The sequence below is a fragment of the Silene latifolia genome, chromosome 3 (genome assembly GCF_048544455.1).
Source record: "Silene latifolia isolate original U9 population chromosome 3, ASM4854445v1, whole genome shotgun sequence".
NCBI classification, from domain to species: domain Eukaryota; kingdom Viridiplantae; phylum Streptophyta; class Magnoliopsida; order Caryophyllales; family Caryophyllaceae; genus Silene; species Silene latifolia.
This window is the reverse complement of record NC_133528.1, coordinates 152,138,934-152,150,549: the sequence shown is the minus strand read 5'-3', so window position 1 is coordinate 152,150,549 and position 11,616 is coordinate 152,138,934.

Here is an 11,616-nt window from a genome sequence, read left to right as displayed (position 1 = left end):
ATATTTTGCACCGCTGACCAAGTCAACACATTGAGCAAGGTCAAGGGTATCCACAGCAAAGTCAACGACTTAGACAGTCTAGCCGGCGAAGCCCATCGGCCTGTCACCTGAGTCTCGGCCAGACAACTAGCCAGCCGGGACACAAATCCGCGTACTCATATCCAAGACCCTCGGCGAGTCTGCCACAGGTCCATCGACCGAGGGTACAACGGTCTTTTCACCTGATAGCCACTTGGCCACTAGGCCACTACGTGACAAAAGGTGAATGCCTATAAATACTCCTCAACCTTCATTGAGGAAAGGATCCAAAAATTGACCTAATAACCACTATTCATCTGGTAATATCTTCCTTATCTCTCTACAATATACTCTTAGCCAAGTCACAACAACTTCTCTCTAAGTTCACTGACTTGAGCGTCGGAGTGAGTACGCTCGGCCAAAGCCGAGCCCTCAGTTTGTTCATCGTTTCAGGAGACCGCAAGGAGGAGTCAAGCAAGGACATCATTCTACTAGCTACGAGTGGTAACAAACATCTGCTCTGGAATTAAACCCGGAACAATTGGCGCCGTCTGTGGGGACCAGCGACACTAGAAGCTAGTCACATTCATTCCCAAACAACAAAAACAAAAACAAAAAAAAACCCACCCAAAAAGCTGAGAAGATGTCAAAACAACAAGTAGTCGTGACCGACGAAACCGAGCTACACCAAGATGATACATTTCACCATTCTGGAGTAGTGCAACCCTCCACCGGCGGAGTAGTCCAACCGGAATTCGGAATGCCGATAATACCGGACACACCGCCGTCCGCCAACCAGGTCACCATCATGGGACAGGTGGTTGACGTAGCAAAACTGAAGACACTCCTGGACCTAATTGGGAGTACACGAGCGGCGGAAGCCGTCCAGGAGGCCAGGGCCCAGAACGTGACTCCAAGAAACTTGAACGGAGCACTGGAAGAAGCAGACCCTACCAGGACGCCGGAGGAGCCCAAAGTGGTCGTGGTAAACGTAAGTCCTTCTCGCACTCGGGAGAGGACATCACCGCCGCAACACCGACGAGGCACACCCCGGGAGAACCAGCGAAGCCCGACTCAGGAGAGTCGGAGAAGAAGCCCGAGCCGGAGAAGAAGTCCCTCCCGCTACGAGGAGAGAGGCCGGACTAGGAATGCGAGGAGTCGGTCGCCGCGTGTCATCCGACACGTGGTCAAACAGCCCCTCAGTGATTATGTCCTAGACACCGCCGTACCAACCAAGCTGAAGTTGCCGGCGTTTACATACAAAGGAGACAGCGACCCAACCGACCACGCCGAGGCTTTCGAGTCTTACATGTCGGTATGGGAGCAGCCTGATGAGGTCTGGTGCCGAGTTTTCCCAACGACTCTGCATGGGATGGCTCAAAACTGGTACAAGGGGCTTCCCGACGGTTCGGTATACTGTTTCGCCGACCTAAAGGACGCCTTCTTAGCCCAGTACTCTTGCAACAAAAGGACGGTCGTGGAGACGTCGGACCTCCTAACTATCAAGCAGGAGGAGGACGAGTCTCTACGAGGCTATATGAAGAGGTTCGACGGCAAGGTCCAGCAGATTCGGGAAATCAATCCCGAACCAAGGCTTTCGACGATGAAGGGCCTCCCAAAGGGAAACTTAAAAGACGAGCTCATCAAGCACGGGGGCCTGGTCCTAGACGCCGCGAGGAAGATGGCCGACCAGGCCATCAAGGTGGAAGATTACTACAAGACCTGGGTAGGCCCCGCCGAGGCCGAGCCCTCGAGAGAGAAAAGCCGCGGGATGATAGCCCGGATGAGAGGCGCCGTGACAATAACAGTCACGATCCGATGATAAACGCCGTGACAATAACAGTCACGGTCGATAGATCCGCCAAGAAACAGGGCCCGACGGGCGCCGAGGGGAGTTCGGGAATGTTTTACCAAAGGCATTACCATGACAAAACCCCTCCGGTCGCATCGGCCGCCAAGGTCTTCGCCCGAGCGACGAGGGCCGGAAGTGAACGGCCTCCCAAGCCAAAAGGAGACGGTGACTCGAACCAAAGATCTGCGAGTACCACGGTTGCGCGCCCACCTCACTCGACAACTCACCGGCATCGAAGAATGCCATTGAAGAGCTAATCCGGAAGGGGAGCCTCGACAAGTAAGTGGCCAAAGGCCAGAAAACTGACGCCAGCGGCTCAGATAAGAAATCCGTTTTTCAACGGATAGGAGTTATCCATGTAGTCATCGGAGGTAACGAGAACGGTGGGTCGGCTCATGGACACAAACGGCACCTGAACGAGCTGTATCAAGCCATCAACTTTGTGCCCACCGCAGCGACCACCGCCTCCAAAGATTCCGATATGACTATTGGAGGGAAGGACTACGAGGAGTCATCGCCCCTCACAAATGACCCACTCGTAGTCAACTTGGACATATCCAACCACCTAGTGAAGAGATGTCCGATAGACACAGCGCCTACACGAACATCATGTTCGGAGTGCTTCCACACCTCGGCCCGAGAATCAAGGACTTGAGCCCCCGCACCCATCCACTATACGACTTCTCCGGCTGGCCTGGTACCCCAGGGTTCAATCAGACTACCGGTGATGTTCGACGAGGGGAATGCGGCCAAGAATGTCCTAGCCGAGTTCGTCGTCATCAACGGCTCATCCGCCTACAACGCCCTAATAGGCCGAGTTACTCTAAGCGATGCCGACGCAGTGATGTCCATCCGGGCCCTGACACTAATGTATGTCTCGGACCGGGGGGAAGCGCATAAGCTCGTCTCCAAAGACGAGAAGGACGAGGTGGTCAACATCCAGATATCTGCCAGAGGATGCAACATGCAATCCCTCAGAGTGGCGAAGCAGTCGGAGAAGGGGAAAAGCTCATCCTCGCAACCGAAGGGCGACCTTATGGATGCAACCGACGGCTAAAGAGGCATTAGGAAACTGATAGACCTTGTAAAGCGCCGGAGGTGCCCAAAACAGCTGTGGGCACCCCGACGCATGTTAATATCAAATGTAAAATCGACCAAGTCTCCCATGAAGATATCCATTTTCCCCATAAATCACTGGCAGGAAGAAAGAAGCCGACGCCGTCTCATACTGTCGATTCGACAAGAGCGGCAGTCGTTATAAGAAGCCGACGCTGTCTCATACTGTCGATTCGACAAGAGCGGCAGTCGTTATAAGAAGCCGACGCCGTCTCATACTGTCGATTCGACAAGAGCGGCAGTCGTTATAAGAAGCCGACGCCGTCTCATACTGTCGATTCGACAAGAGCGGCAGTCGTTATAAGAAGCCGACGCCGTCTCATACTGTCGATTCGACAAGAGCGGCAGTCGTTATAAGAAGCCGACGCCGTCTCATCTGTCGATTCGACAAGAGCGGCGATCGTTATAAGCCGACGCCGTCTCATCTTGTCGATTCGACAAGAGCGGCGATCGTTATAAGCCCGACGCCGTCTCATCTGTCGATTAAACAAGAGCGGCGTCGTTATAAGCCGACGCCGTCTCATCTGTCGATTCGACAAGAGCGGCGATCGTTATAAGAAGCCGACGCCGTCTCATCTGTCGATTCGACAAGAGCGGCGATCGTTATAAGCCGAAGCGACGCCGTCTCATCTTGTCGATTCGACAAGAGCGGCGATCGTTATAAAAGCCGACGCCGTCTCATCTTGTCGATTCGACAAGAGCGGCGATCGTTATAAAAGCCTCGCCGTCTCATCTGTCGATTCGACAAGAGCGCGATCGTTATAAGCGCCGACGCCGTCTCATCTCATACCGTCGATTCGACAAGAAGCGGCGATCGTTATAAGCCGACGCCGTCTCATCTTGTCGATTAACAAGAGCGGCGATCGTTATAAGCCGACGCCGTCTCATCTGTCGATTAACAAGAGCGGCGATCGTTATAAGAAGCCGACGCCGTCTCATCTTTGTCGATTCGACAAGAGCGGCGATCATTATAAGAAGCCGACGCCGTCTCATCTGTCGATTCGACAAGAGCGGCGTCGTTATAAGCCGACGCCGTCTCATCTGTCGATTCGACAAGAGCGGCGATCGTTATAAGCCGACGCCGTCTCATCTGTCGATTCGACAAGAGCGGCATCGTTATAAGAGCGACGCCGTCTCATCTGTCGATTCGACAAGAGCGGCGATCGTTATAAGCGCCGCGCCGTCTCATCTGTCGATTCGACAAGAGCGGCGATCGTTATAAGAAGCCGACGCCGTCTCATCTTTGTCGATTCGACAAGAGCGGCGATCGTTATAAGAAGCCGACGCCGTCTCATCTTGTCGATTCGACAAGAGCGGCGATCGTTATGAAGAAATGTAGCGCCGTGGCGATCACCCCAAATAGTAGGCGCTTCGCGATCACTTAAAGTGGTAGACGCCGCGTAACACGCTATCCGGCACGCCACTCACACTCATGTCATAGACAAGAGCGGTGGTCCCCATGAAGAAATGTAGCGCTGTGGCAGTCACCCCAAATAGTAGACACATCGGCAGTCACTTAAAGTGGTAGACGCCGCGTAACACGCTATCCAGACGCCGACTCTTACTGTCGTACCGACAAGAGCGGCGATCTCCATCGAAAGCGAACACCGCGACGATCGCGGCCAGCGATTGATAAACAAATCAAAATGCCTTAAAAACGGTAAAAACAGTTGAGATGCACACTCTAAACTGCCTCGGCCAAACCAAGGCTCAAACAAAAAGAGACGCTCAATTAATAACGTAAGAGGGCGACTCAGACAAAAACGAGAAAAGACCTCGGCCAAGCCAGAGGCAAAGTGGAAACACTAAATACCGTTGAGACGCTCAAAATAAATAAGGTAAAGACCTCGGCCATGCCGAAGGCAAAAGAAACGAACTCTTATTAACAATAACAGTTTACAGGCAAAGAGAACGGAGATGACAGCCGTCCCCATTGGGATAAACCAAAACACAACCTACCAAAGCGGTACAGAGTACAAGGAGAAAAGCAAAAGCTACAATTATGTCATTTGAAGCACCAAAAGATGGCGGGGAAGAAGGGATTAATGATCGGCCCCCGAACAGCTGAAACAGATCTGCTGTAAACTTGTTCTCATCAAGCAGCACATGATGGTGTGTGAGGAGCTAAAGCAGATCTGCTGTAAACTTGTTCTCATCAAGCAACCTATGCCTGGTGCTGCTTACCATCAGTGGCGGTAGCCGCATCTTCTTCAATAGGCAACCCAGCAGCTTTCCTAGCAGCCTCAGCTTTGGCCTCGGCGTCATCATCCGCCCTCATTCTCTCAGCTTCCTCCTTGGCCGCCTTAGCCCTCTCAGCAAGAGCTGCTTTCTCCGCGGCCGCCTCCTTCTCAATCTTCGCCCTCACCGCCTCCTGGGCCTTCTCCACCATGACGTTCTCCTTAGCCTCGAGCTTGTCATCAAGCAGCTTGTCATATCTGCCCCACGGAAAGGAACCATAAAGAGGAAAAGCTCCTCGATCACTTCCCTAGCGCTCCTTCGGCCAAGTCCCGGAATTCGGCGCACGATTGGGGAGCATGACGATCTGGAGCATCTCAATGTCCGCCTCCTTCTGCTTGATGATGGCCTTTTTGCCCCGAATCACCTCCGCCTGGGCCTTAAACAGGCCCTCGGATTCGTTCCTCTGCTGGAGATAGAGGTCGGCACGCCCCCGAACATGGTTACACTTCTCCAAAGAAGCTTCGGCCCTCGGCTGCCGCAGCCTCGGCCTTGGCCCTCTCGAAAGAAGGACCTCCTTTTCAGCGTCCTCCCTGAGTTTTCTCTCAGCCAAGAGCGCCTTCTCGGCATCTCCCCTAAGCTTCCGCTCATTGAGGAGATCCGGCTTCGCCGACGCACCACCGCTTAGTGGCATTACGCTCATGGACAGCTCGAGCCACGGCCTTCTCCGGCTCCATGAGACGAGCAATGCGGAACCACGTTCCACCTTGCAAGCTCCCTAATTAGCTTCGTGCCTTCCTCTATGAGTTGGGAGACGGAAGCCTTCCGGGATGAAGGGACGGCGGGAATAATTTGACCACCACTGCTGGGCCGGGAGAAGGATGCCCTCGAGATGAAGGGTTGACGGTGGCGCCTTGATCACCAACTGCGCAGAGGTCCCCTCCACCTCTTTGCCCAACGAGAGCGAGAAGCCGGCTGCGGCCGGTCTACAAAAATTTAATAAAGACGTCGGTATCAACGTATATCGACATGTCGGAAGCCCGTCATCGAGCACCCAATGACTCGGCTAAATTTAAGCCACGGAATGAATAGGTACCGTGCTTCGCCTTCTTGGCCGGAGGAGGCACTCCCTTGCCAACGGTAGAGGCTGCCTCCTTCCTCTTTCGGATAAGGGGAGATTCCTCCGCATCGGAGTCCCCCTCAGAAGGAATATCAACAACCTCCGCCGTCTCCTTTTTAGGAGGGGAGGTGGGAGTTGGAACCAGCGTCGACGCCCTCGCCGCCGAAGACATTGTTTTCCGCGTCCGACGCACAACGCCGCTAACAACCTTCGCCTGAGCCTCCTCCACGCTCAAGCCCTTCAGCCGCTGCTCCATAAGATCGTTCGGCGACTTCCTACGGTCGTGGGCTTGAGCCTTGGGATGCAAGTTGGCAACGGTTCCATCTTTGTGCGCCCCATTCTCCTGAGAATATCCTCGACAAGCCCGATCCAAAGTGGTCTCATGAAAGAAACAAAGCAAGAGTTAAAGTAGAGGAAATGAATCGAAATTCGAGGAACAAGAGCATTAAGAGCGGCGATGGGCCTCACACCGACCCCACTCACCCTGTGCTAGGGCCGGTATGAGGCCGACATGGCAGAGCGGCTCATCCTGAAGGATGATCTGCGTCGGGGGAATCCATCTTTTCGGCACCCCACTCTTGTCCACCTCAAAGAGCCTCATTGCCACCTCTCATCCTCCCGGAGATAGACACTCGCCGGCATCCATTTTGAGCTTCTTCCGGAAACCCATCTATCGTGCTCCGCCTTTGAGTCTCACACCGCAAGTTAACTCGGTCTTTGGAAAAAGCGAGGCGGCGGATAGTCATCCGGCACCTTAACGTACACCCACCGCCTTGCCAGATCCTTGCAAGAAGAAAGTTTGTTAACAGAGACATAACCCGGCTCCATCTCCACACTGTACCATCCGACGCGGCCAGAAAATGGTTTGAGATGGTGAAGCCGGCGGAATAAATTCACCGTTGGGGCCTCTCCCTTGAAGAGACAGAGCCAGACGAAGCCGATTATGGTCCTCATAGCCAACGGGTGCAGTTGTGCAACGGCAACGTTCATGGCTCTAATAATGGCCATAACGTGCTCATTCAACGGAAACCGGAGCCCATACTCCAAATGCTGCATATACACGCCGGTGTGGCCCGGTGGAGGGCAACAGACGGCCGACCCTCCTCGGGGATAACAATTTTGTATCCCCACCAAAGAAAAAATGGCCCTCGAAAAATTTCTCGCCTGAACAACTGGCGAGCTTATGAGTCCAAGCACGGTCAGAACGGACCTTACAGGCGTCGCCGTGATCCATAACATACTGCCTCCCTTCGTTAGGACGAGGCCTTTCCACTTCATCACCGAAATCATCACCAAAATCACCATAGGAATCGTCATCCTCCCATTCCTCCAAAATTTGAGGGTCAACTTCAGGAGAAGGAGACCTAGGGCCCCCCGACGCAGGTTCACTAGGTCCAACATCAGCAGAATATACGTTCACATACATCGGAGCCCATACCACGGCATAGACTACGCTGGGGGCAAATTGATGGGGCATATTCTGCACCGCTGACCAAGTCAACACATTGAGCAAGGTCAAGGGTATCCACAGCAAAGTCAACGACTTAGACAGTCTAGCCGGCGAAGCCCATCGGCCTGTCACCTGAGTCTCGGCCAGACAACTAGCCAGCCGGGACACAAATCCGCGTACTCATATCCAAGACCCTCGGCGAGTCTGCCACAGGTCCATCGGCCGAGGGTACAACGGTCTTTTCACCTGATAGCCACTTGGCCACTAGGCCACTACGTGACAAAAGGTGAATGCCTATAAATACTCCTCAACCTTCATTGAGGAAAGGATCCAAAAATTGACCTAATAACCACTATTCATCTGGTAATATCTTCCTTATCTCTCTACAATATACTCTTAGCCAAGTCACAACAACTTCTCTCTAAGTTCACTGACTTGAGCGTCGGAGTGAGTACGCTCGGCCAAAGCCGAGCCCTCAGTTTGTTCATCGTTTCAGGAGACCGCAAGGAGGATTCAAGCAAGGACATCATTCTACTAGCTACGAGTGGTAACAAACATCTGCTCTGGAATTAAACCCGGAACAAAAATAAAAACACCATTTCAACATATGCACTAGAATTTTGAGTTCTTTCTTTATGGTCTCATCACCATTCAAGGTGCAAGTGAAGTTATTAGCAAAAAAATAGCAATGTTTGTAACTCTTTGGGGGATAATATGACTTCAAAAATTTATTTCTCGCATTAACTCGCTCAAATCTTATGATTTTGAGTCAATAAAAACATTGGGATGTTAGTAACATGTGACATGTAAATTTATGCATACATATATGTTGTAGAAGTTTAGATATGATCAAAACAAGAAGACTGCGCAAGAAAGCTACTATCTTCTGAAATATGGTCTGTCGCCACTCAATTTGCCATATCCACATGACCATTTTCTGATGTTTTCTGTTCAATATATTGAGGTTCGGTTATCTTCATTAGGTTTGTACTAATCTGGATAAGGGGGATACAACACGGGAGCATGGAGATTGATCGTCGGAAGTGCGCTTATAATGGATGGTTTAGATTTTCCCGGTAATTGTTTGCTCTTTTTCTTCAATATACCATCATGTAGCTTCATCAGTCATACCAATTTATTGTCATTTTTGGTGATGTTTATGGTCTGAAGTTGTTAGCGTTTTGTAGTTCTTTAGACCTTGTGTATTTTTAACATTACTGAGGTTGAAGTATTTTCAAGACTCTTCTCCAAGGCTACCATTTAGATGTAGGCATCAGTTACTCATTGTTGTCTTCAACGATGTAAAACAATCGGCCATGGTTAGTGCAAATATATTTTGGGGGCAACATTTTAGCTTATGAAGCAAAGCCAGAGACACTTGCAACTTTTTTGCTCCAAAGACCAAGTAAAAAAACCCGAAATCAAAATGCAGAATCTAACAACATAAGCACATAGGTAAGCCTGTAAACTAAAATATCTAAACTTTACCATACAACTACCAACATTAAAACGTGAAAGTCATGATAATAAAACAAGCAAAAAGAGAGAGAAAATGAAGGAATTGTGAACATATTGCAAGCTTGCGGTCAGATGATACAATCTCTTTATCGCCGATGTTGGTTGTTCCTTTGTCGCACCTTCAACTCTGATAACTATACTGATATACTCCGGAAGTTCAGAACTTTGACGCACCAAATCATAGCCTGTTCGTTTACAATACTATTAATTCGTTTGTTTGCTTATTGTACGTGGTATAGTGCTTACGTCTTCTATCTAGATCTTAGGAGACGTAAATCGCAATGTCCACTCTTACTATGACACTTGTTAATTGGGTCGTCTAAATGATTGACCAAATTAGTGCCTTGGTCACTGAGAAAGAGCTAAAACTTAGACAGGTTCGTCTCCCCTCTAATATATATGTTCAATTTTGTTTTGTGTTCCAAGAATTTTTATTTTTTTGATGTACCGAAAAGTCGAAACTAGTAAAATAAACTTACTCACACCGATCGGGATCAATAGGACAACTTACCAATAGATGTCAAAGTTGAATCAATAATTAAAAATTTTACAGCAAATTCGGTATTCAACATACAGCAAGAACAACTAATGACACAATGGTCCTTTAGACAGAGAGTGCAATTTTACCTGATGGTAAGCATTGAAGCATAGATCAGCTAGTAAAGATCTCACGTATATCTGTTTAACATTAACTCCCTGCCACAACAAAGATAAATGTATTATCAAAAATGCATTATTGAGTATTGATCTTTGGAACTCAAACACTTAAAAAAAGAAGCTTAAAACGGTGTTCTTACAGCAGCTTCTAGACACGCAGGGGTAAATTTGAGTCCTTCAGTAAACAAAGCTATTGGAGCTAACAGTTGAAATGGCATAATTGTTATGATGGAAAAACAACTTTTTTAATCATGAACATTATGATATATAAATATATTTATCTTGTGGTATATGTTTATTACCACTTCTTTGGAATCTTAATACATGAGTGAAGATAACTTTGTATACCTGAGGATAACAATGATTGGAAGCACAAAGGAAGCTAAGTCAAACCTCCATATCAAAGCAAGGAACATGAAACCGAGCTTCAGCACAAAAAGCACAAAAAGAATCATTAGAGTAAGCTATTCGTCAAATATCGTGGATCATAACAATTGTACTTGAGGAAAATAAACTTACCACAATACGGATAGTAATTGAAACTCCATAAATCTGCAAAAAAAAAATACAAAAATGTTAAAACTTAAAAAGTTTAGAAATAAGACAATAAAAATGTACAGAAAATAAAGGGGGTACAAACTGGGTAAGTTTCCATCTTTTGGAAGAGGTACCCAGTTTAGCTTTAGTTTTTGCATTCATAAATAGATAGGCCTAACACGACTACAATGGAACACAGGGCATGACAATGTTACCCGTAGTAACAATATGCTCTCCAGGAGCAAGGATACGACCAGGCGGACGCATGTAGCAGCTTTTGGTGCAGTTGTTTGAAACTGAGATAAAGTAGCGTGTGACAAATGAAAGTCAGAGTAATAGATGCTTTGCATCTAAAATCTTATCCGACAAGTAACAACTCACAAAATGAATGGAAAAAAACAGCCGCAGAATTCAAAAATGATACCTTACTTAAGAGCAAACAACATTCACAACTGCCCAGACCTCAGTACCTCGCCCAGACGCATACCAAAAGGCTTCATTCACACACTTAATTAGCTCCCAATTTGTTTATAGCATTAACAAACAAACAGGTAAAGTCTAAACTAAAAATACCTTTTAACAGTATCAACAACATCTAGGTACTTTCTTGTACTGCATTCAAGGTTTCTACTGAAAATCTCAACTCCGCCATCCTCCATTAAATGTATCTGCTTCAAAGACTGTAAATGTGATCAATAACCTGCAAATGCACACAACTCATTGTTTCGTTCTTTTATAACTCAAAATATAATACTTTCAGAATTACCTGAGCAATTTCTCCATCGTATTTGTATTCACATATGTATGGACAATTCCCAAATTTCTTTATCGCACCATGCATTGAACCAATTGCTTTGCACATCATAGGCGCCATAGCAGTCCCCACTGAAGGGACATATGACTTTTGGATCTTTCTTATGCCAATACTGAACATGAATGAGCTATCATATCCTCATCAGGAAGAACAGCGAAAGCCTACTGGATCCTTGCAGCACCCTGAAATGGAGTAAGGAAACCAAAAAAAATGCAAGTTTGAACAGGAGAATAAGATTTAACCGGGCACCAAAACTGTAAAACAACACAAGAATGTCAAGGAAACTAACTGAGAGTAACAACTGAAAGAATAGAAAGTAACATAACCAAGAGACTTCAAACTCTAAAATTCAACAGAGA